General features: G+C 44.7%; 1 protein-coding gene across 2 annotated transcripts in view; it reads right to left on the bottom strand.

Moving 5' to 3' along the window:
• The window catches only part of LOC127431520 (contactin-associated protein-like 2), a 588,401-nt gene that overhangs the window by 290,276 nt on the left and 272,083 nt on the right, over positions 1-26,042 (bottom strand). The window contains exon 1 of one of the 2 annotated variants that reach the window (XM_051681960.1): positions 25,006-25,051. The exons of the other annotated variant lie outside the window; for it this stretch is intronic. The gene's annotated coding sequence lies outside the window, so the exon portion shown is untranslated. Of the gene's footprint in view, positions 1-25,005; positions 25,052-26,042 lie in introns of those variants that run through there. 2 annotated transcript variants of the gene reach the window in all.

Raw genomic sequence — 26,042 nt, 5'->3', positions numbered from 1 at the left:
GCCAATGCTGGGTCTGCCTCCTCCTCGGGGAGCGCTTGCAGGTCCACCACCTGATCCCTAAAAGGAGTTGTGGGAACCTTGGGCACATAGCCCGGTCGGGGTCTCAGGATCACGTGGGAGTAACCCGGACCGAACTCCAGGCACGATTCGCTGACAGAGAACACCTGCAGGTCCCCTACACTTTATATGGAAGTGAGCGCAGTCAGGAGGGCAGTCTTCAAAGAGAGTGCCCTAAGCTCAGCTGACTCCAAGGGCTCAAAGGGAGCTCACTGTGGACCCAGAAGGACTACGAAGAGGTCACACGAGGGGACAAGGCATGGTCTGGAGGGATTCAACCACCTAGCACCTCTCAGGAACCTGATGATCAAGTCATGCTTCCCCAAATACTTACAATCTACTGCATCATGATGAGCCGAAATAACGGCTACATACACCTTCAGGGTGGAAGGGGACAGCCGACCCTCCAGCCTCTTCTGCAGGAAGGAAAGCACTGATCCGACTGCGCATCTCTGGGGGTCTTCACGCCGGGAAGAACACCACTTAGCGAACAGACGCCACTTCAAGGCATACAGGTGCCTCATATAGGGAGCCCTAGTCTGAGTGATCGTGTCTACCACCGCGGGCGGTAGGCCACTTAGGTCTTACGCGTCCCGTCCAGGGGCCAGACGTGGAGATTCCAGAGGTCTGGTCACGGGTGCTAGATGGTACCCCATCCCTGAGAAAGAAGGTCTTCCTCAGGGGAATTCGCCAGGTGGGGAGGCTGTCACAAGGAGCGTGAGATCCGAGAACCACGTCTGGGTGGGCCAGTAGGGTGGTACTAGGATGATCTGCTCCTCGTCCTCCCTGACCTTGCACAGGGTCTGTACAAGTAGGCTCACTGGGGGAAATGCGTATTTGCATAGTCCAGGGGGCCAGCTGTGTGCCAGCGCATCTATACCGAGGGGTGCCTCAGTCAGGGCGTACCAAAGCGGGCAGTGGGAGGATTCCCGGGAAGCAAACAGGTCTACCTGTGCTCGACCGAATCGACTCCAAATCAGCTGGACCACCTGAGGGTGGAATCTCCACTCTCCCCTGAGGGTAACCTGACGTGACAGTGCATCTGCAGCGGTGCTGAGGTCGCCCGGGATGTGAGTGGCTCGTTGCGACTTGAGGCGCTGCTGACTCCAGAGGAGGAGATGGCGGGCGAGTTGTGACATGCAACTCGGGAGCGTAGACCACCTTGGCATTTGATATACGCTTCCGATGCTGTGTTGTCCGTCCAGACCAACACATGCTTGCCCTGGATCAATGGCCGAAACCTCCACAGGGCGAGCAGTACTGCCAACAACTCTAGGCAGTTGATGTGCCAACGCAGCCGCGGGCCAGTCCAGGAGCCGGCGGCTGTGTGCCCATTGCAAATGGTGCCCCAGCCCATCTTGGAGGCGTCTGTTGTAACCACGATGCACCTGGAGACCTGCTCTAGGGGAACCCCTGCCCGTAGAAATGCAAGGTCGGTCCAAGGGCTGAAGAGGTGGCGACAGATTGGCGTGATGGCAACGCGATGTGTCCCGCGGCGCCATGCCCATCTCGGGATTCAAGTCTGAAGTCAGTGCTGAAGCGGTCTCATATGCATCAACCCGAGCGGTGTGGCCGCCGCTGAGGATGCCATATGCCCAAGGAGCTTCTGAAAAAGTTTCAGTGGAACCACTGTTCTCCATCTGAACACCTTCAGACAGTTCAGCACTGACTGTGCGCACTCATTCGTGAGGCGTGTTGTCATCGAGACTGAGTCCAACTCCAAGCCAAGAAAAGAGATGCCCTGAACCGGGGAGAGCTTGCTCTTTTCACAGTTGATCCGAAGCCCCAGTCGGCTGAGGTGCCGGAGCACGAGGTCCCTGTGTGCGCACTGCAGCTCTCGAGCATGAGCTAGGATTAGCCAGTCGTCAAGATAGTTGAGGATGCGGATGCCCACTTCCCTTAGCGGGGCAAGGGCAGCCTCTGCGACCTTCGTGAAGATGCGGGGGGCAGGGACAGGCTGAAGGGGAGGACCTTGTACTGGTACGCCTGACCTTCGAAGGCAAACTGCAGGATGGGTCTGTGTCGAGGTAAGACCAAGACGTGAATGTACGCATCCTTCAGGTCTACCTCCGTGAAACAATCTTGATGCCGGACGCTCGCTAGTATGCGTTTTTGCGTCAGCATCTTGAACGGGAGTCTGTGCAAAGCCCGGTTCAGTACTTGCAGATCCAGGATTGGTCGCAACCCACCGCCTTTCTTCGGTATGATAAATTAAGTGCTGTAGAACCCTTTCTTCATCTCGGCTGGAGGGACAGGCTCTATCGCGCCCTTGCGCAGAAGGGTAGTGGTCTCCACACACAAGGTAGCAGCGCCTGGTGAATTGAATCGCATAGACGAGTCGGACGGTCCTGGTCAGCCATCGTGACAGTTTAGAAAGCGCGAGCCATGTGCCCAAACTCCGGGCAAGGGGGACCAGGGGAAAGATCACGTCGGACGTACCAGCGGGTGGGGCCTCGAGGTGCCACGTCGAGGGGACTCAAGCCCCGTGGCCATGCTGAGTCCAGGGACATCGAAGCACTTACCTGGCTCCTGCCGCCCACCATAAGATTGGACGAGGAGGGGGGAGGAGGAATCTCGTCCCCGTAGTCCACTGGAACCAACCCCGTGTGGGCATGTCTGTGCCACAGGTGGGCGCACAGGGGTGGGGGGTCCGTCGCTGGAGCGCCATACCTGCCAAAATGGGACGGTGGACGGTGGTCGTGACGACAGCCGTGCACACCGGATATGTGACCCAGGAGATGAGGGAACCATTCTTCTGTCAGGATTTTGGGTGCCGCAGCCTCCTGGGCATGCGGCGACAAAAGATTCTCCTCCCGGCCCTCCACTGGGGGATGGAGTGGTCTGTCGACCAGCCCCAGAGAAGTGGGTCTCCTCGCCCCTGGGTCACCCATCTCGGGGGCGCTTCGAAGCCTTCCTCGGGTTCTTAGCGTCTGGCCACGAGACGGGTAGTGTCTGCTTCCTGTGGAGGGCTCCACGCCAGAGCTGAGCCACAGGGCGGGCTGCGGCTGAGCCGGTATTGTTGCTGCAGGAGGACGCCCTTGGCGACAAGCAGACAGTGTGCACTGTCTTAAGCCGTGCCGGGGCAGGATATGTTGTAAACCTCCGTCTCTTCTTCACCACAGAGAACTGCTGAGTCCTCTACGGTGTCGCCAAACAGGCCAACCTGGGAAATGGGGGCATCGAGAAACCGTGCCTTGTCCGCCTCTCCCATCTCGACCAAGTTGAGCCAAAGGTGGCGCTCCTGGACCACTAGGGTGGACATCGCCTGCCTGAGAGATCACGCCGTGACCTTCTTTGCCCAGAGAGCGAGGTCAGTCGCCGAGCGCAGTTCCTGCATCAATCCCGGGTCAGAACTACCCTTGTGCAGTTCTTTTAGCGCCTTGGCTTGGTGTACTTGCAGGAGAGCCATGGCGTGCAGGGCGGAGGCGGCTTGTCCAGCGGCACTGCAGGCCACAGTCATCAGGGATGACGTAAACCTACAGGCCCTGGACGGGAGCTTCTGGTGGACACAAGTGCACAGCGAGCACCTTATCCACCTGGGGGATCACCGAATACCCCCTAGCCGCTCCACCATCGAGGGTAGTGAGCGCAGGGGAGCTGAAAGACCGGGACCGGGCAGTAAAAGGTGTCTCCCACGATCTTGTCAGCTCCTCATGCACTTTCGGGAAGAAAGGAACGGGGGCGGGGCATGGCCGTGGGCACGCCCCGTGTCCAGGAACCAATCATTGAGCCGCAAGGGTTCAGGGGAGAGTGGAGGGTTCCACTCTAGCCCGACGCTCGCAGCTGCCCAGGAAAGCATGTCCATCATTTCTGCATTGGTGTGAGACTGGGCGACCGTTCCTGAAGGAGGAAGCCCAGCCAAAGCCTCTGTGTCAGACTGGATGAGCCCGCTCTCCGATGCTGCGCTCGATAACTCATTGTCTTCCGGAGCTCCGAACGAGAAGTTGAACTCGTGCTGAGACGAGCCGGCGGTCTTGTGCAAGAGCCCGATCAGGGCAAGCGAGCGTGCTGGTCCGTGGGGGGATACCCGGCAGAGATGGTCCCATTGATGTCCCCAAATCGCCCCCAGTGCTAACCGACGCAGCCTCAAACCCGTACAGTAGGTAGAAGGACTGGTGCGGGGAGCCGCTTGGGTGGCGACCGCAACGTTGCCATGGTCATGTTCTAGCAATGAGGACATGACTCATCCACGAACGATGTCTCCGCGTGGTCAGTGCCCAGACACGTAAGACAGTGATCGTGTGGGGGGCCTGGGTAGCTCAGTGGTAAAGTACGCTGGCTACCACCCCTGGAGTTCGCTAGTTCACTAGTTCGAATCCCAGGGCATGCTGAGTGACTCCAGCCAGGTCTCCTAAGCAACCAAACTGGCCCGGTTGCTAGGGAGGGTAGAGTCACATGGGGTAATCTCCTAGTGGTCTCTATAATGTGGTTTGTTCTCGGTGGGGCGCATGGTGAATTGAGCATGGTTGCCACGGTGGATGGCGTGAAGCCTCCACACGCGCTATTTCTCCGTGGCAACGCGCTCAACAAGCCACATGATAACATGATATGACTGTCTCAGACATGGAGGCAACTGGGTTCGTCCTCCACCACCCGGACTGAGGCGAATCACTATGCGACCACGAGGACTTAGATCGCATTGGGAATTGGGCATTCCAAATTGGGAGAAAAAGAAAAAAAAAAAAGACAGTGATCGTGGCCATCAGAGGCAGAGAGATATCGACAGCAACCAGGAATAACACACAAACAGAAAGGCATCTTTAAAAAGACGTTCCGTGTGTGCCGTTCTTTTAGAAAGAAAGTATACTCTTTTTTGAATATACTCTTTTAGTTGTTTCTGCCGAAGTGCCCAGGGGCGTTCTCTGCACTCCATGGGTGCAGAGGGGGAGAAGCTGCTGAAATGCGCCGTAGAATCTAGCAGATGAGGCGAATGAACTTCGCGGATGAATTCAGCTTCAATGAATAGAACCGCTTGGCTCCGAAGAGAAAATCTGAATTAGTGGCTGCATACCAGCTCTTTTATACCCGTATGTCCAGGGGAGTGGCATGAAAATCCACTCGCCAATTCTCATTGGCCTTTTTTAAAAAAAGCAGAGGTGTTTGGGGCTCCCAAGAGTGACCCCTAGTGTCACTACATCGACACAACGTCGAGTGAGTGACAGATAGGGAACTAGTTTTATCATTTAAAGCATAGTATATATATATATATACACACAACAGTTAGTTCCGGTCCTCGAATCTGATTGGAAAAGAGACGTTCCATGAACACTGATGGTCTCACACCATCAGCACTTGGACACTTCACTGTGTGTATCACTCCGCTTGTGTTCGTGCCGTTCTAAACTAAAGTGTAAGAGCAGTGCATATGTGTTAAGAGCTACTGTACCCCCGCTTGGATGGCTATTTTTCCATTGAGAAAGCTGATCTTCAGAAAGCTGACAGCATCACTGCTTGGGACTGGCAACAGGTGATCGCACATGCTCCATCTCTCTCTCTTTCTCTCCCTCTCTCTCTCTCTCTCTCTCTCACACACACACACACACACACACACACACACACATACACACATCCATCCTTGTTTATCCAATAACTTGTTAGAAACAGCACAAGCCATGATACTATTTCTGAAGTGACATTTTTAAATTACAAAGAAGGCTTGGACGTGTCATTTGGTTTGAACCAGCAACGGCAGATTCTGATCTGTCGCGTAAGCAAGTAGTTCCATGCACAAATTCCTTTTTTTGACCGTACTCACTTTTTCCTAATTTTTTTAAATGTACTTGTATATAAGCAATATCACACTCACAATCATGCTATATGGCCCTAAATCAGCACTGCTGTGATTACCTACGGCCAAATCACAGCAGTGCTGATGTAGGGCCATATCACACTCTTGCTCATGTGATATTGCTTAAATATATATATATATATATATATATATATATATATATACACACACACACACACACACACACACACACACACAGTATAATGCTTTGCTTGAAAAGTGTGTTTGTTCTGTCTGACTATAAAAGAAATGCAACCTGGTTGCCATTGCATCATCCAGGTGGATGCTGCACACTGGTGGTGGTTGAGGAGAGTCCCCTGTTCACTGTGTAAAGCGCTTTGAGTGTAGTGCCAGAAAAACGCTATATAAATGTAACGTTCATTCATTCATTGTCACCTTACGTACCCCAGTTTGGGAAAAAATGCTCTAATGGATATTAAACAATTGCAAATACAACACAAGTTTTATCAAAAAACAAATATTTTTGTCAAATATATGTGTGGCACAATTATTGGCACCATTTTATTCAATACTTTGTGCAATCTACCTTTGCCAAGATTGCAAGCTCTGAGTCTACTCCTATAATGCCTAATGAAGTTGGAGAACACATGGCAAGGGATCTGAGACCATTCCTCCATACAGAATCTCTACATATCCTTCAAATTCTGATGTCCACACTGGTGGACTCACAGGTTTTCTATGGAGTTCAGGTCAGGGGACTGGGATGGCCATGGCAGAACCTTGAATTTGTGGTCAGTGAACCATTTTTGTGTTGATTTTGATGTGCGTTTTGGATCATTGTCCTACTGAAAGATCCAACCAGGGCCCATTTTAAGCTGTCTGGCAGAGGCAGTCAGGTTTTGATTTTTCATCTGTTGGTATTTGATAGAGTCCATGGTGCCATGCAAAAAGATGGTGCCGCAGATGGCTGCTTCGGTGTGGAGCTCTCTAGCATTTTTGTTACTTTTGTTTGTTTGTCATGTTTTTTGTCACTCTTTCCCAATCAGTTTCACCAGGGATGAACTGCTGAATATTCAGCAGAGCATACCTGATAATTTTTTGCTGGTGTTTGATTATACAGTTGTTTTATTAGACATCTTAGTTGGAGGCTCAGCAGTGCTCTACAAGCGATCCAAAAGACGCACGTGAGGGAAGCGAGCCGGCGCACTTGTGGCCATGGCAGAACTTTGATTTTGTGGTCAGTGAACCATTTTTGTGTTGATTTTGATGTGCGTTTTGGATCATTGTCCTACTGAAAGATCCAACCAGGGCCCATTTTAAGCTGTCTGGCAGAGGCAGTCAGGTTTTGATTTTTTTATCTGTTGGTATTTGATAGAGTCCATGGTGCCATGCAAAAAGATGGTGCCGCAGATGGCTGCTTCGGTGTGGAGCTCTCTAGCATTTTTGTTACTTTTGTTTGTTTGTCATGTTTTTTGTCACTCTTTCCCAATCAGTTTCACCAGGGATGAACTGCTGAATATTCAGCAGAGCATACCTGATAATTTTTTTGCTGGTGTTTGATTATACAGTTGTTTTATTAGACATCTTAGTTGGAAGCTCAGCGGTGTTCTACAAGCGATCCAAAAGACGCACGTGAGGGAAGCGAGCCTGCGCACTTGTGAAGCTTCGTCAACACAGCTTTAGGACTCCACTGCCGAGTATTCATCTGGCGAATGTCCGCTCCCTCGCCAACAAAATGGATGAACTGCTTCTGCTCACTCAACAAATAAGTACTTTTCTAACTCAGCTGCTCTGTGTTTCACGGAAACCTGGCTGAATGAAGCCATCCCAGACAGCATGTTACATCTGCCGGGCTTTCAGCTGTTCAGAGTTATCGGGGAAAACGAGAGGCGGTGGAACATGCTTTTAAATCAACGAAAGTTGGTATACGGATGTAACAGCATTGAAGAATATGTGCTGCCCTAATTTAGAGATGCTCTTCAACAACTGTAAGCTTTTCTACTCATCACGGGAGTTTTCCTTGTTTATTCTGGTAAGTGTTTGTCTCCCACCACAAGCATGCGTGAATGCAGCATTGCAACAGCTGGCTGATCTCATCACAGACACGGAGCAACAACACCTGGACTCTCTTATCATTATTTTGGGAGATTTTAATAAAGCTAACCTCACCCATGAACTGCCAAAATACAAACAACACATCACATGTCTCACAAGAGAAATAAATATGTTGGACCAATGCTACACCACTATAAAGGATGCACATCGCTCTGTCCCACGTGCAGCTTTAGGACTCTCTGATCACTGTCTCCTTCATCTTCTCCAGACCTACAAGCAGAAACTTAAATCAGCTAAGCTTGTAGTAAGGACTGTAAAGAGATGGACCAAAGAAGCAGAGCTGGAACTACAAGCCTGTTTTGACAGCACTGATTGGAGTGTTTTTGAAGCTGCAGCCACAGACCTGGATGAGCTCACAGATACTGTGACATCATATATCAGTTTCTGTGAGGATATTTGCATCCCTACTAGGACATTTTTATTATTCAATAATGATAAACCATGGTTTACAGGAAAACTCAGACAGCTTTGTCATGCCAAAGAGGATGCTTACAGAACTGGGGATAAAACCTTGTACAACCAGGCCAGGAACACACTTACTAAGGAAATCAGAGTGGCTAAAAGAAGCTACTCTGAAAAGCTGATGCCGGCGCATCCTGCTGGATTTATTTTCTCATAACAGCAGAAACAACTTAAAATACTCCGTCATATTTGGGCATACAGATAAGTGTAAGACATCATTAGAGACTATAAAGGGTCTACTTTTATTTGTGTACACTCACAATAACAACAAAACCTTGTGCTTTTGTAAAATAAAGAAAATAAACAGGGTGCGCTTTCAGCCATCTCTGTCTCCATGAGCATCTTTCTGAAACACGTCACAAAAATTAACTGAAACTCCGCAAATATTTATCACACAAACATGAAACATCATAATCAAATCAAATCAAATCACTTTTATTGTCACACAACCATATACACAAGTGCATTGGTGTGTGAAATTCTTGGGTGCAGTTCCGAGCAACATAGCAGTCGTGACAGTGATAAGACATATACCAATTTACAATAAACATCAGATTAACACAACACAATTTAAAGTCTAATATACACATAATTACACACAACATAATATACAAATAATAACATACACTGTACAGTATATAATACACACAATATAGACACACATTATTCAATAAAAAAGTATAAATAGTATATATAGAAAGTACAGTAGGTTGTATTGTACTGTATTGACATTCAGGCTGTCGGTTGATAGTAAGTTGTTAAGAGAGAATATAATATAATAATAATATAATTTATGACAGTCTGGTGTGAGATATTAGAGTAAGAGTAATAAAGTGCAGTGCTGATGTATTTTGATCGTGGGAGATCAAGAGTTCAAAAGTCTGATTGCTTGGGGGAAGAAGCTATCATGAAGTCGGCTGGTGCGGGTCCTGATGCTGTGATACTGCCTGCCTGATGGTAGCAGTGAGAACAGCCCATGGCTCGGGTGGCTGGAGTCTCTGATGATCCTCCGAGCTTTTTTCACACACCACCTGGTATATATGTCCTGGAGGGAGGGAAGCTCACCTCCGATGATGTGTCTGGCAGTTCGCACCACCCTTTACAGTGCTTTGCAGTTGTGGGTGGTGCTATTGCTGTACCAGGCGGAGATGCAGCCAGTCACGATGCTCTCTACAGTGCAGGTGTAGAACCGTGTGAGGATGTGGCGGTTCATTCCAAACTTCCTCAGCCATCTCAGGAAGAAGAGGTGCTGATGAGCCTTCTTCACAATGACTTCAGTGTGGATGGACCATGTGAGTTCCTCAGTGATGTGGACACCCAGGAACTTGAAGCTGCTGACTCTCTCCACTGGTGCTCCATTGATGGTGATGGGACTGTGTTCTCTGTCTTTTCTTCTGAAGTCCACCATAAGCTCCTTTGTCTTACTGATGTTGAGGGAGAGGTTGTGCTCCTGACACCAGTGTGTCAGAGTGTGCACCTCCTCTCTGTAGGCTGTTTCATCATTGTCAGTGATAAGACCTACCACCATCGTGTCATCAGCAAACTTAATGATGGCATTGGAGCTATGTGTTGCCACACAGTCGTGTGTACAAGGAATACAAGAGTGGGCTGAGAACACAGCCCTGTGGGGCTCCAGTGTTGAGGGTCAGTGATGAGGAGATGTTGCTGCCTATTCTAACCACCTGGCGTCTGCTTGACAGGAAGTCTAGGATCCAGCTGCACAGTGAGCTGTTTAAGCCCAGAGCCCGGAGTTTCTCATCAAGCTTGGAGGGCACTACGGTGTTGAATGCTGAGCTGTAGTCTACAAACAGCATTCTCACATAAGTGTTCTTTTTTCCAGGTGGGAGAGAGCAGTGTGTATTGTAGATGCAATGGCATCATCAGTGGAGCGGTTGTTGCGGTAAGCAAACTGCAATGGGTTAAGAGAGAGAGGCAGCACAGAGCAGATGTAATCTCTGAATAGTCTCTCAAAGCATTTGCTGATGATGGGGGTCAGAGCAACAGGACGCCAGTCATTTAAGCAAGTGATTTTTGATTGCTTTGGAACAGGCACAATGGTGGATGTTTTGAAGCATGTGGGGACTACAGACAAAGAGAGGGAAAGGTTGAAAATGTCCATAAAAACACCAGCCAGTTGGTTTGCGCACGCTCTGATGACGCAGCCCGGAATGCCGTCTGGACCCGTGGCTTTGCGGATAGTCACCCGTCGGAAGGATCGGGTTAAATCCGCTACAGAGATGGAGAGTGAACTAATCTCTGTAGCTTCGGCTGATAGAGCTCTCTCCGCGAGGGCGGTGTTATTTCCCTCAAAACGAGCATAAAAAGTATTTAGCTCATCCGGGAGAGATGCAGCGGTGTTCATGGTGGAGTTTTTATTCCCTTTAAAGTCCGTGATGATGTTAATTCCCTGCCACATGCTTCTAGAGTTGGTGGTGTTAAACTGTCCTTCAATCTTGTTCCTGTACTGACGTTTTGCTGTTCTGATGCAACTGGCTTGCTTATGCTCCTCCGCGTTCCCGGAATTAAAAGCAGAGGTCCGCACATTAAGTGCCGCGTGAACATCGCTATTAATCCATGGCTTCTGGTTCAGATAGATCCGTATTGTTCTGGTCGGAACGACGTCCTCTACGCACTTTCTGATGAAACACATTACGCTATCAGCGTAAAGCTCGATGTCTTCTTCAAAGGCGGACCGGAACATCTCCCAGTCTGTGTGATCTAAACAGTCTTGTAGCGTAGAGTCTGATTGGTCTGACCAGCACTGGATCGTTCTGAAGGTGGGTGCTTCCTGTTTCAGTTTCTGCCTGTAAGCGGGCAGAAGCAGAATGGAAGAGTGGTCCGATTTGCCAAATGGTGGGCAGGGGAGGGATTTGTAGCCATCCCGGAAGGGAGAGTAGCAATGGCCCAAAACCTGGTCCCCTCGTGTGTTGAAACTTATGTTTTGGTGGTATTTTGGTGCGACTGATTTGAAACTGGCTTTATTAAAGTCCCCGGTCACAAAGAATGCGGCCTCAGTGTGTGCGGTTTCCTGCTTGATTATAATCCCATACAGTTCCTTGAGTGCCCGGTCTGTGGCGGCTTGTGGCGGGATGTACACAGCAGTGATAATGATCGCTGTGAATTGCCTCGGTAGCCAGAATAGTCGACACAGAAGCATGAGAAATTCCAGATCAGGAGAGCAGAAAGACTTGATAGAATGTACGTTCCTCTGATCACACCAGGATTTGTTGATCATAAAACATACACCACCACTTCTACTTTTACCTGAGAGGTCTTTCGCTCTGTCCGCTTGGTGCACGGAGAACCCTGCGGGTTCTGCGAGTCTAGAACCTCCGCAGACATCCAAGTTTCCGTAAGGCAGATAATGCAGCAGTCCTTCGTCTCTCGTTGGAAAGAGATCCGCGCTTTCAGCTCGCAGAGCTTGTTATCCAGAGACTGAACATTTGCCAGTAGAATACTGGGTAGCGGGGGTCGATTTGTGCGGCGTCTTACTCTGATGAGAACGCCGGCTTTGTTTCCCCTTTTCCTCCTGCGTTTCCGCGGCTGGGCAGCCCAGACAAAGGGCTCCGCTTGCGTGTTTGTAAACAGCAGGTCGGCATTGAGGAATTTGAAGTCTGGTTTACGGTGTGTAATTGCTGAACCAATGTCCAAAAGTGTTTGTCTGTCATAGCCAATAAGGCAGACAACATCCAAGACAAAAAACATAAGAATTGTAAACAAAATAAACAAAACACTACTATGTTGTGTCGGAGCTTGCAACGCAGCAGCCATACTCGGCGCCATCTTGAGTCCCGGCGTGAAACATATGTCTAAAGAAAGCTTAAAACGTCTACTTTTAAATAAAACAATTCAAATTTAAAACAAATATTCTCCTGCAATGTAATCTGTATGAAACAAAGCGATGTACAGTTTCTCCTGGCTCAGCTAATTATCCCTAATGAGATCACACCCACCAGCAGAGCACACTATTCATGTGGTAATGTGCTGAGGCGATCGATGCAAATGGTAAACGCCCCCAATAGTGCCTTAAAAAGCATCAAGTTCATTCGCTTTTCTGCGCGTTTTGAAGATGGCATGCTACACAGGTGAGGAAGTTCTTCATATGGCCTTATTTCAGTGACTTAAAATTTTAGTTTTTTCAAAAACCATGCATAAACTTTATTTTCAAAAAAATACAAACATGTATGTACATGTTGTTCACATATTATTGTAGCCCAGTTTGTGCTGAATACAGGGTTATCAGACTTTAGCCATTAATATGTTTTTAAGCAACTGAAAAAAGCACAAATGTCAAGGCATGTCAAAACTTCTCCAGGGCCCAAAACACCCTCAGACCCCAGAGGGATAATGACTACATACCTGTCGCTCTCAAGTCTATGGTCATGAAGTCATTTGAGAGACTGGTTTTGGCCTACCTGAAGGACATCACTGGACCCTTGGTGGATCCCCTTTAGTTTGCTTACTAAGCCAACAGGTCTGTGGATGATGCTGTCAGTATGGGACTGCATTATATCTTGCAACACCTCGACAGACCTGGGACTTATGCAAGGATCCTATTTGTGGACTTCAGTTCAGCCTTCAATACCATCATGCCTGATATTCTCTTAACAAAACTGACCCAGCTCTCCATGCCATCACCAATCTTTCGATGGATCACCAGCTTTCTGACAGATAGGCAGCAGCTAGTAAGACAGGGGAAACTCATATTCGGGACCCTCACTATTAGCACTGGTGCTCCTCAGGGATGTGTTCTCACTCCACTGCTCTTCTCCCTGTACTTGAATGACTGCACTGCAGAAGACCCCACTGTCAAGCTCCTGAAGTTTTCAGATGACACCACGGTCATCGGCCTCTTCCATGATGGTGACAAGTCTGCATACAGACAGGAGGTTGATCAGCTGGCTGTCTGGTGCGGTCACAACAACCTTGAGCTGAACACACTCAAAACAGTGGAGATGTTAGTGGACTTCAGGAGAAATCCCCCTCCCGCCCTCACCATCCTAAACAGCACTGTGGCAGCAGTAGAGTCATTCAGGTTCCTGGGCTCTACCATCACTCAGGACCTGAAGTGGGACACCCACATTTACTCCACTGTGAAGAAGGCTCAGCAGAGGTTGTACTTCTTCACCAGTTGAGGAAGTTCAACCTGTCACAGGAGCTGCTGGCATAGTTCTACTCGGCCATCATTGAGTCTGTCCTGTGTACATCTATAACTGTCTGGTTTGGTTCAGCCAAAAAATCAGACAGAAGGAAACTACAACGGACAGTCAGGACTGCTGAGAGGATTATTGGTGCCCCTCTGCCCACCCTTCAAGATCTGTACATCTCCAGAGTGAAGAAACGTGCAGGTAGAATCACCCTGGACCCCACACAGCCTGCCTACTCTCTGTTTGAACTGTTGCCCTCTGGCAGGGGCTACAGAGCACTGAGCACCAGGATATCCAGGCACAAGAACAGTTTTTATCCTCAGGCCATTTTCCTCATGAACAATTAAACTACCTCAGGACTCCCAAATAGTGCAATACTGTAAATACATATCTCATGTACATATGTAAATTCACATCTAATTCAATAACTGTACATACATTACCACTTGCACATGTATATATACCATTCTATGTCCTATTATTTGTATGTCTATTTATAATGTATACAGTGTCTCACTGTAATGTTCTGTGTGCATTTGTTTCTCCTATCACCAAAACAAAACAAAAAAATTAAATAAAATCCTTGTGTATGTGAGAACACTTGGCAATAAAGCTTATTCTGATTCTGATTCTGAAAAAGATGTCCAGGACTTCTGGCATAAAAACAGCCCCACAACGTTAAAGATCCACCACCATAGTTAACCGTGGGCATTGAGGTGCTTTTCCATATGGCTACCTCTCTGTGTGCGCCAAACCCATCTCTGGTGTTTGCTGCCAAAAAAGCTCTATTTTTGTTTTATCTGACCATAGAACCTGGTCCCATTTGAAGTTCCAGTAGTGTCTGGAAAACTGAAGATGCTTGAGTTTGTTGTTGGATGAGAGCAGAGTCTTTTTCTTGAAACCCTCCCAAACAACTGGTTGTGATGTAGGTGACATCTAATTGTAGTTTTGGAGACTTTCTGACCCCAAGACCCAACTAATTTCTGCAATTCTCCAGCTGTGTTCCTTGGAGAATTTTTGGCCACTTGAACCATCCTCCTCACCATGCGTGAAGACAATGTAGACACTCGTCCTTTTCCAGGCCGATTCTTAACCAGTTGATTGAAATTCATAATTATTGCCCTGATGATGGAAATGGGTATTTTCAATGCTTTAGCTATTTTCTTATTGCCACTTCCCATTTTGTGAAGCTCAACAAACTTTTGCCAAACATCATAACTTTATTATTTGGTCTTAGGAATTTTGGCTTGTGTGTTACATAATATTTATATCATGATATAGTTAGTCATGGTTGAACAATTTCATGTTCCTAGTCACCCAGATGTACTAAAAAAATAAAAATATGAATGGGAATATACGTCAGATATATTTTACTCATAAGAATTTCTAGGGGTGCCAATAATTGTGGCAAACGTGTTTTGGAGAAAAATATGTATTTAATTATGTTTTTTTTTTTTTTTTTTTTTTTATTCAATTAAAGGTTAGATTTTTGTGAATATTTTGAATGAAAGATCAAAAGGATAAACAATAAAGACATTTTTTTTTCACAGCCTTCTTTGCTCATAAATATCAAGGGTGCCAATATTTTTGGCCACAACTGTACTTGTAGGTGATCCGGGAAAAACATGATTGTTTGTGAAATATATCCTTTGAGCTCTAGTGTTCAAGTGTTACCAGCAAGCAAGTAAGCTTTAGTGTCTGAGATGTTTCTTTTCATTATTTAAATGGATCTTTTCTGTATTTTATGCATTCCTGTGGCATGTACAATCAATTTGCATTTATCAGCTTCCATTAGCAGTGTGAATTATGAAATGGTGCTAGTACTATAATTGCGCGGACAAAAAGGGCAAGAGTTTACGATTAGTGTAATCTGTCATGTACACAACATCACCAGAGGACGCCTGTAGTATGTAGTGTTTACCATAATTATGTCTCTGTGTTTGTGCGTGTGTGTGTGTGTGTGTGTGTGTGTCTGGAGTACTGTCTGCATATGGAATTAATTTGATTCTCCCTATGCACCCTGCTGGGGACTGATTACTACACTAATGCACGAGTATGAGTGCCGTGTCTGGCCAGTCTCTCTCTCTCTCTCTCTCTCTCTCTCTCTCTCTCTCTCTCTCTCTCTCCATTGCCAATCCCCTTCACCTCCATCACGAATGCATTCATCCGTTCTCGCCCGATCAACAAGGTCAGAGCACTGCATCCATTCTCATTCTGTGCTTCATCTCCACTGCAGGCTTGCTTATCTACCTTCTATTCTTTTCCTCTGTGCTGCCTAAGAAGGACTATCTCTATTCCTTTAGTCCACATCTTATTTATTTTCACTCAACAGTCAGTGCATTTCCTTGTCTGAAGAGTGGTAACAAGAAAAAAAAAAGAAGTATTTTGTACTTTTTAATATCTGGGTAGTTGACACAACATATCCATGCACTTTTTGTATTAAAACTGTAACACTTTAATATAAAGTAGTATGGTAACATGAGTTAATTTAATATTAAACATGAACTAACAATGAAAAGTAGTATATTTATAAATTAATATTAACCAAGATTGATAAATGCTGTAAAAAATATCTGTAAAAAGTGGTAATCTGTGATTGTTTCCTTAAGGAGCTATTTCAACCTAGGGCTGGGCGATATAGCAAAAAAAATTAAATCTCAATTTTTGTCAAACCTTTGGATGATTCACGATTCACAATTTGATTTTTTCAACTTTTAAATGTACTCCAACATGATTCAAATTGTATGTTCTTTATTAGAATACAAGGCAACCTGATCAGAGAAATCCAAGTTCTTTTCATTACAGGAAACAAAGGTGTGCAAGAAAAATTTACAAATGCAGCAAATGCACCACAGGGGAAAGTTGTCAACAGAGTGTAAATGTAAAATACTGTAAATTAAAATCTAATAAACCCAGATCTTCAGAAATAATAGAATAAGACAACTGCAAAATAATTATTAGCCAGAGTAGGTATTAATTTTATCTAAACCAAGTCTATCTAGAAATTTATCTAGAAATAAATATCTATAAATTATCAAGTTTATCTAGAAAGTACTCATTGTATATTAAACAATTTGTCTGTATATTCTAGCAGTTCACACTGAGCAGTGCAGCAATATGAAATAATTTATCATAACAATTCAACTACCAAATGTTGGCTATAGATGCAGTAAACTTGAAACACATCACAGAACAAAGCAATAATTAGCTATCTGTCTGAATCATCATGGCAAAATGAGTGACGGATGTTTGATTCTCCCATATATACAGTAGTCTATCCATGATTTGAAATGAAGCACCCATAACTGTCAAATAACTAATGCTTTTTTTATGGGTAAAAAGAAAAGAAAGGTGACCGTTCATCAACATGCGCACGCCGAGGCAAGTTATGGTCTTAAGCCGGTGTATACCTGCATGATGGACGAAGCTGAGCTACAATCACATTGTGTACAATCGTATTGGGATTATTTCCGGTATCTTTCTCATCAGTCTCCGTGTTGTTAACCTGTCATGTTCATTTGGAGTGTGCCACACATGTGCAGTTGATCAGATCGGGAGCGGCACTAAAGGTGCACTAAGTAATTTTTTCCTCATTATAAAGCTGTAATCCTTAACAAATAAATTGTAATTTTGAAACATATGTCGGAAAACATGACCACTCACATTAAAATGAAGACTTCAATCATATCAGTAACCTTATAAAAGCTGTTTTATTCTATCTACATAGGGGTTGCCATATTAGATTCACATGACCAGCCGAATACTACTCAGTAACCATCCTGTTATTTGACACTTACACTAACTGATTAAAGTAAGCAAGGCTGACTGTGAATTGTGAATCTTTACACTGGCATCAGTAACTGAAAACTATTACGTTTGAATGATGCTGCATCCAGGCCACTAGTTGTCAGTGTAAGTCTAAGACGACATGAACAAGAACTTAGTGCGACTTTAAGACAAGCGCTATGAATTCTTTTTCTCTTCCTTATTAAGCCTTTGGTGGATTTACAATGTAACTATTGCATTTGCAATATTTTTTGCTAAATCTCGATTAAAAACGCAAATTCGAATTAATCAAAAAAGAAAATAAAAAAAAATAAAAAAAAGCCCAGCCCTATTTTAACTTAATTTAACCCTTAAAATTTGCTTTGTTTGTGGAACCTAATGTCCTCAGGTTGATTTAGTGATGTTAAATAAAATGTATAACTTGAATAAAACCAATTAATTAAGATGTTACCACATGAAGCAAATTTTGGTCTACTATTTCCGATAGATTTTCAAAGTGTGTATCCGAGCACGCTTTTTCGACTAATATTGTCCACAATCCCTTGCTTGAAGGAGGGTTCACTTCAAAACTACAATTTTGAAACATGGAAAACGTCCTGGTTACTTGCGTAACCTCCGTTCCCTGATGGAGGGAATGAGACGTTGTGTCGATGTAGTGACACTAGGGGTCACTCTTGGGAGCCCGAGACACCTCTGGTCTTTGATAAAAGGCCAATGAAAATTGGCGAGTGGTATTTGCATACCACTCCCCAGGACATACGGGTATAAAAGGAGCTGGTATGCAACCACTCATTCAGGTTTTGTGCTGACAAGCCGAGACAAGGTCCCAGCCATTTCAGCGGGTAGTTCAGCATTGTGGCAGGAGGGACACAACATCTCATTCCCTCCATCAGGGAACGGCAGTTACGCAAGTAACCAGGACGTTCCCTATCTGTCACTCACTCAACGTTGTGTCGATGTAGTGACACTAGGGGTCCCTATACGATACGCCGCAACTGGCTGAACAGAGTTACGTGAACTGGAGATGTGTGATGGGCAGACCACTGTGTGCCTCATAGAGAGTGAAGATATACGTTGCATGGGGTTATCTATGGGTAACCACCACATGTGGAGCACCTACCCCAGTACAGGGATTAGTTAGCACGTGTACTGAGCCAGCAGCGAGTTTCTCCGCAAGAGCACCAGGTCCCTGTGTGCACACAACACATCCCGAGAGTGAGCTAGGATTAGCCAATCATCGAGATAGTTGAGGATGCGAATGCCCACTTCCCTTAGCGGGACAAGGGCTGCCTCTGTGACCTTCGTGAAGATGTGAGGGGACAAGGACAGGCCGAAAGGGAGGACCTTGTACTGATACGCCTGACCCTCGAATGCAAACTGCAGGAAGGGTCTGTGTCGAGGTAGAATAGAGATGTGGAAGTACATGTCCTTCAGGTCTACCACCGTGAACCAATCTTGATGCCGGACGCTCGCTAGAATGCGTTTTTGCATCAGCATCTTGAACGGGAGTCTGTGTAAAGCCCGGTTCAGTACTCGCAGGTCCAAGATTGGCCGCAACCCACCGCCTTTTTTTTCTCGGTACAATGAAGTAGGGGCTGTAAAACCCCTTCTTCATCTCAGCCGGAGGGACAGTCTCTATCGCATCCTTCCGTAGGAGGGAAGCGATCTCCGCGCGCAATGTAGCAGCGTTCTCACCCTTCACCGAGGTGAAGTGGATACCGCTGAACCTGGGCGGATGCCTGGCAAACTGAATCACGTAGCCAAGTCAGACGGTCCGGATCAGCCATTGCAACGGATTGGAAAGTGCAAGCCACACGTCCAAGTTCCGGGCGAGGGGGACCAAGGAGACAATCTCGTCGGACGTACCGGTGGGTGGGGCCTCGCGGCGGGGAGGAGCCTGAGATGCCACGCCATGTTGTGGCCATGCTGAGTTCAGGGACATCAAAGCACTTAACTGGCTCCTTGTCACCACCCCCGGAACAGCCTGGGATGGGGGAGGAAGAGGCCTGTCCTCGTGACCCATGGAGACTGTCACATCGAGGGCAGATTTGTGCCACAGCTAGGCGCGCAGGGGCGGGGAGACCACCGCTGGAGCGGAATGAGGAATGGAATGGTGGACGGTGGTTATGATGACAGCTGTGCACACCAGGTATGTGAACCAGGGAACAAGGAAACCACTCTTTTGCTGAACCGTTGTGTACCGCAGCCACTTGGGCATGCGGCGAAATTAAATGAAAATGCAACAAAAGATTTTCCTCTACCAGGGATGGAGTGGTCTTCTTACCAGCTCCAAGGCAGTGTGTTTCATCGTCCCTGGGTCACCCATCTCAGGGGCGCTTCGAAGCCTTTTGCAGGTTCTTGGTGGCCGGCCGTGAGACGGGTGGCGTCTGCTTCCTGCGGTGGGCTCCATGCCGGGGCTGGGCCGAAGGGGCGGGCTGCGGCGGAGCCAGTGCAGTCACCGCAGGGGGACACCCTTGGTGATGAGCAGGCGGGGTGCGGGATCTTGAGCCGCGCCGGGGCAGGATATGCCGGATAGCCTCCGTCTGCTGCTTCACCGTCGAGAACTGCTGGGCAAAGTCCTCGACGGTGTCTCTGAATAGGCCAACCTAGGAAATGAGGGCAGCAAGGAACCGTGCCTTGTCGGCCTCTCCCATCTCGACCAGGTTGAGCCAAAGGTGGTACTCCTGGACCACCAGGGTGGACATCGCCCGCACCGTGACCTTTATTGCCCGGAGAGCGAGGTCGGTTGCCGAGCACAGCTCCTGCATCAAATCTGGGGCAGAACTACCCTCGCGCAGTTCCTTTAGCACATTGGCTTGGTGGACTTGCAGAAGAGCCATGGCATGCAGGGCGGAGGTGGCTTGTCCAGCGGCACTGTAGGCTTTAGCTGTCAGGAACGATGTAAACCTACAGGCCTTGGATGGGAGCTTTGGGTGCCTGCGCCAGGTGGTGGTGCTCTGCGGGCATAGGTCTTACGAAAACAAGCCACGACCGTAACGTTGCCATGGTCATGTTCTTGCAATAAGTGCATGATCCATCCACGAACGCTGTCTTCGCGTGGGTCGTGCCCAGACACAAAAGACAGCGACTGTGACTGTCAGAAGTTGAGAGATAACAACTGCAACCAGGAATAACACACAAACGGAAAGGCATCTTTAAAAAGACACGTCTTTAAAAAGACGTTCCGTGTGTGCCGCTCTTTTAGAGAAATATACTCTTTTAGAAAAATATTCTCTCTTATTTCTGCCGAAGCACCCAGGGGCGTTCTCTGCAGTGCACCAGTGCAGAGGAGGGAGAAGCCGCTGAAATGCGCCGTCAGATCCAGCAGAGGTGAATGAACAGTCAGCTCAGTAAACATCGACCGTTCGGCTCCAAAGACAAAATCTGAATGAGTGATTGCATACCAGCTCTTTTTATACCTGTATGTCCAGGGGAGTGGTATGCAAATACCACTCGCCAATTTTCATTGGCCTTTTATCAAAGACCAGAGGTGTCTCGGGCTCCCAAGAGTGACCCCTAGTGTCACTACATCGACACAACGTCAAGTGAGTGACAGATAGGGAACTACAACCATGGCAGTGAGACCGATGGTGCTTTATCAGTTCTTAAATGTTTTGTCATGCAAGTTTATTAATTAAATTCTGTGAAAAGAAACTACTTCGTGCTCACAGTAGGACGAACACACAGATCGGCTAATTAAGTTGCAAATGATCAGCTGCTCCATTTACAGAGTGAACAGAAAAGGGTTTAAGATGATCATTATCATCTTACCTGCATGCTTTTATGCCCATCTACTGTAATTGTATTGCTTATTGTGGATCCTCATGTGTGTTTTAAAAGATTTATTTCTTGAAAATAATCTATAAGGAAAAGTGTCAGCACCATTTGGATTAAAATTCTAAATAGAAACGTCAGTCAAATTAACCATATTATATGCTGTATACACTCTCAAAAAAGGTTACAAACTGTACCTTTTTTGTAGCTGGGGTGGTACCCTATAGGGAACTATTTTGTTCATTTAGTTAGTTTTTAACTGGTTGGGTGCATACTGTAATTGTACCTATAAGGAACTATTGTGTACCTTAAAGGTACTATTGTGTATTTTTAAGGTACATTTGTATATTGTGTTCCTCTGGAAACAAAACTGTGCCTTAAAGATACACAACTGTTCCTTATAGGTACAATTATATACTCAAAACGAGTTGAATAATCTAATTAGAGGTACAAAAATGTCCCCTTATTGAGGGTATATAATTATAATAATTATTATATTTATTTATCACACATTATACATAAACAGTGAAATTCTTTTTTTTCACATATCCCAGCTAAGCTGGGGTCAGAGTGCAGGGTCAGCCATGATATGGCACCCCTGGAGCAGATAGGGTCAAGGGCCTTGCTCAAGGGCCCAACAGTGGCATCTTGGTGGTGCTGGGGCTTGAACCACCAGCCTTCTGATCAGTAACCTAGAGCCTAAACCGCTGAGCCACCACCACCCCAGAGACAGAAAACCGCTGAGTCACCACCACCCCAGAGACAGAAAAGGTACAGTTTGGAACCTTTTTTTCTGAGAGTGAATATAGTAGAACAGATACAGATGTCAAAAATAAAATGAGAACAGATATATATATATCTGTTCTCATTTTATTTTTGACATTTAAATCATTGAAATATAGCGGAGGTCAAATATTTTCCAAAGGACTGTTGTAATGATGTAATCGTAATTTGACGCTGCCAAAGACAAGAACAATAAATATAGCAATCCAGTAAAGTGTGATGCAAATGTTATGTGTTTCTGATGTGGAATAACATTCAAGATGTGGTAGTTTTTACTTGATAAATCATAAGATAGCATAAGACAACAACAAGATAACAAGTGTAGCGTTAACTTGATCAAAAAGATGTATTTACTGTTGTAAGTGTTATATTTCATCTGCACATTGTGAAATTCACACATACAATGAAGATACCGATAGTGAATTATATCAGCTTGGCTTGCATGAAATACACATTACTACAGGCATCATATGTAAAACATCTGTTCAATGCGGTAGGAAGCATTGTAGGACAGTGTAAATTAATGGAATGAGGAATAATGAATGAATGATAGTAAAAAAAATAAAATAAAATTAGGAACGTGGATGTGTTGATAACTGTAACAGGATAAATGACAGGTCAGTGACAGGTCAGGATGCACCAAACTATGCGACCAAGGGGTCTGTGTATTCAAGATGCAATTTTATTATGTAATAGTGTGTATCAATACTTGCACACTCTTGTGTGCAAATGGTCCTGTGGAGTAACACGTTAAATTTAAACTACAAATATTCCATTAAGTTAATTAATACAACTCCATTAACCTTGTGTGACCCCGCATCCACATGCGTGGACTTTGTGTTTTGGCTTCGCTATATGCAACACATAGTTTAAATGAATAAAAACAGACTGAAAACTGTTCACAAGACTCTAGATTGTCATTTAAAAGGTTAACTTCTGCCACACCGTCACGAGACACAACAGCATGCTGTTGGTTTCCTTGAAGCATTCCTACAGACGCAGCGCCAACAAAAGTGCCTCTGGTAAGAAATATCTTTACGTTTTTTTAATTGAAACCTATTTGGTTGTAAAGAGCAGTGTCTCTAGTTTAGTCTGATATGGCACTTTAAAAAATAATTTTTCACACGTCAGCACGCTGATAAACATGATGTCTACATATGTGGACACTGGCACTGCATTTCCTCAAAAGTAGATAAAACATGTTAGTTATTTTGAATAAATTTCAACACTAACACATCTGTGGGTCATTTAGCTTATACATTTTGTTATGTTTCATTTTGTTATCTCTGTGCAATACGATTCTATTCATTAATATTAGTAAAAGCATTCCTATATATTTCCTGTGCATTTTCACATTGAGAATAACTGGGTTCATCCAAAAGCTGAAAAAATGTTGCTTTCAGAGGCTTTATATGGTGTTAGGATGAAAATAAGGTGCACTTTGAACTGTTCTGAGACCAGTGCAGGCAGACAGCACACTGGAGGTTAAGACATTCACTAAATAGTGAGCAAGGAAGCATCCTATAGCTTTCTATGCGGCTAAGGGCATTCAATCCTAAAATCCAACCAAAAGTTTCGTTTCAGGCTGCAGATGATGTTTGGACCAAACAACGTGTTTGGCAGACATGGGACAATGGTAATCGGTACATAGATTCAGAATTGTATAATGCTAGATTTTATTTTAACATGGTTGGCAGTGATTGGATGATGCTGGACATCACTTTGAATAAGAATGATTTATTCAGCTTTACAGAAAATCAGCTGTTATGTCTGTAACGTCTCAAAAACATGAATACAACTCTCCTGGAAACATAATTTTATAGACATTCTATAGCTTAGTGTTATTTAAAAATGTATCTTTGCAACGGATTGGAAAGCGCAAGCCACACGTCCAAGTTCCGGGTGAGGGGGACCTAAAGCATTTTAGGAAAACTATTTACTCTAGAAATTATAATTATTATAATTATTATAATTATTATTTTGCTGTTTATTAGGTGCTACTAGTTACAAACCAAAAAGGGAAATGGAAAATGCACACAGTAGTCATGCTTTTGGGTTTGTTTATTCCTTCCTAAGCTCTTGTAATCATCAGTTTGGAGGCAGCGGTACATCTGTATCAGTGTAAGTGATCACCTGCACTAGATGACAAAAGAATATGAAAGGTTTCACCAGCGCACAGAAAACATGGATGAGACACTTTCTGATAGGAGAATCATTGCAGCCAAACCCCCTTAGGCTCTTTATGAGGAGGAAAACAGTTTGAGGAATGATACGTATCAGAAGCTACCAGGCTTCATTCATACATGTCAAAAACAAAAACATTGTGTAGAGCTAGGCTTCATGTTTATGTACACTATCATTATTTCAAGAGCAGTATAGAAGTAAAAAAATGTCTACCATGTCTGGAGTTTTATCCATCTCAAAAGTAGATCTTTACTCCAAAATAAAATAAATAAATAAATACAAATGGGAAAGAGCGAGAACTTGGTGAATAGTGTTATAGAAAAAATATATAAGTCAGTCCTTCTGGTCTGGGATTAATTGACAGATGATTCCATGACTGTTAAAGGGGCAGTAGTTCTCTAGCTAGTGTTAGCATAGCTCTTTTTCGTGTACTTTAAGTACCGATGTTACAGTGGTGTTAGACGCTATACTGTCATCTTTCGACGTGGATCAGCATGATCATCTCTGCTGCCCCTGTTAGCTTTGGAATATCCTTTGCATCTGGAAAATGTCGGAGTTTGAGGTAATTTCTAAAGTTATTTATTACTCCTATAATATAATTGCTTTGCCTAAAAACAAATGTCAGAAATCAAGTGAAAATTCTTCTACTGTTAAGGATAGATTATTATTGTCCCATGTATCAATAATCTTTGGAGACTGTTTTTTTCTAAAGACAGTTATTACCTTTATTAGAAAACTGCTTAGCGTAAAATAAACCTCAATTATCTAGCAATACATTCTGTAAGATTAAAATAGTTTTTGATGATCAAATTTAGCATGTCCATGAATAAGGTATTTGAAGAACTAATTTTATTTCTAAGCAACCAACGTCATGGTTAACACAAAATCCACTACAATCACTGTGCCAAGCTACTTTGCACTAAACGAATGAAGACATAGATGCCTTACCATTATCGATGTTTACTGTAGTTTTTTGCCTTTGCCGGACTTTCTGTCTTCTTGCTTAAATCAAGTTGCTTTTTTTGCTTTTTCGGCAGTACAGCTACTGGATCTCCCATTGTCTCCACTGCTAAACCATGATAAATAAGTATGTTCCATTGTGTTCTGTCACCATGACAAATTCCTTGTGTGTGTAAGCGTACTTGGCAATAAAGCTCATTCTGATTCTTTTTGCTCTTCGCGTCACCAAACAGCAATGTTCTAAGCATAGCCAAGTGTATCTACACAGGCGGCAGCCAATGAGCGCGAAGGTTCTCTTCTTCGACGTTTAGTGAAACACAGCGGGTCACGTGATTTCAGCATGGTGAAAGACACTGAAGGGGGTGACCCACACCATGTAGAATTAAACACTTTTTTTATAGAAAACTATTATGAATACAGTCTTCATCTCATGTGAGTGTACACCATTCTGATCAAACATCACAAAAACACAATTCATTCGTTAATGTGTAAAACTTTTTAAATTGGCTCCAAACAACTGAATGCACCTTTAAGATATTCATTGCATGTGAAACTTCTCAAATTAATTTATGGAGATTTTAAATGAATTTATTTTTTTGCAACACTTAATATAATGAAAGAAATTACTTTGTCAAGGGTACATTCAATTTCACAAAGCAGACCATGTTGATAGTTCAACGTATTTGTTTTTTTTTTTTTTGGTCTCCTTTCATTGCCGGTGAAATTACAATATATTAAGTACAAGGCTAGATTGAAATAAAAATGAAAAATTAATACCAATAAACCAAAGTAAGTGGAATGGCAAATTTTAATAAAATAATATTAAGAAATGATATTCAGGATGTTTTTATAAATCACTGGAGACAACTACACTACATCTAAAAATCCTTATCTTTTAAATCTATGGTTTAAAATGGCAATTTAAAATCAGCAATTACTGAAACCTGACAAACAATTGACAATCAACCAAAGCTGTCAATACAAAATAATTAAATAAAAGGCCTTATCCTGCAACCAAAGCATCC

Source organism: Myxocyprinus asiaticus, chromosome 41, assembly GCF_019703515.2.
Source record: "Myxocyprinus asiaticus isolate MX2 ecotype Aquarium Trade chromosome 41, UBuf_Myxa_2, whole genome shotgun sequence".
Lineage (NCBI taxonomy): Eukaryota > Metazoa > Chordata > Actinopteri > Cypriniformes > Catostomidae > Myxocyprinus > Myxocyprinus asiaticus.
This window is presented reverse-complemented; position numbering and strand designations above follow the sequence as displayed.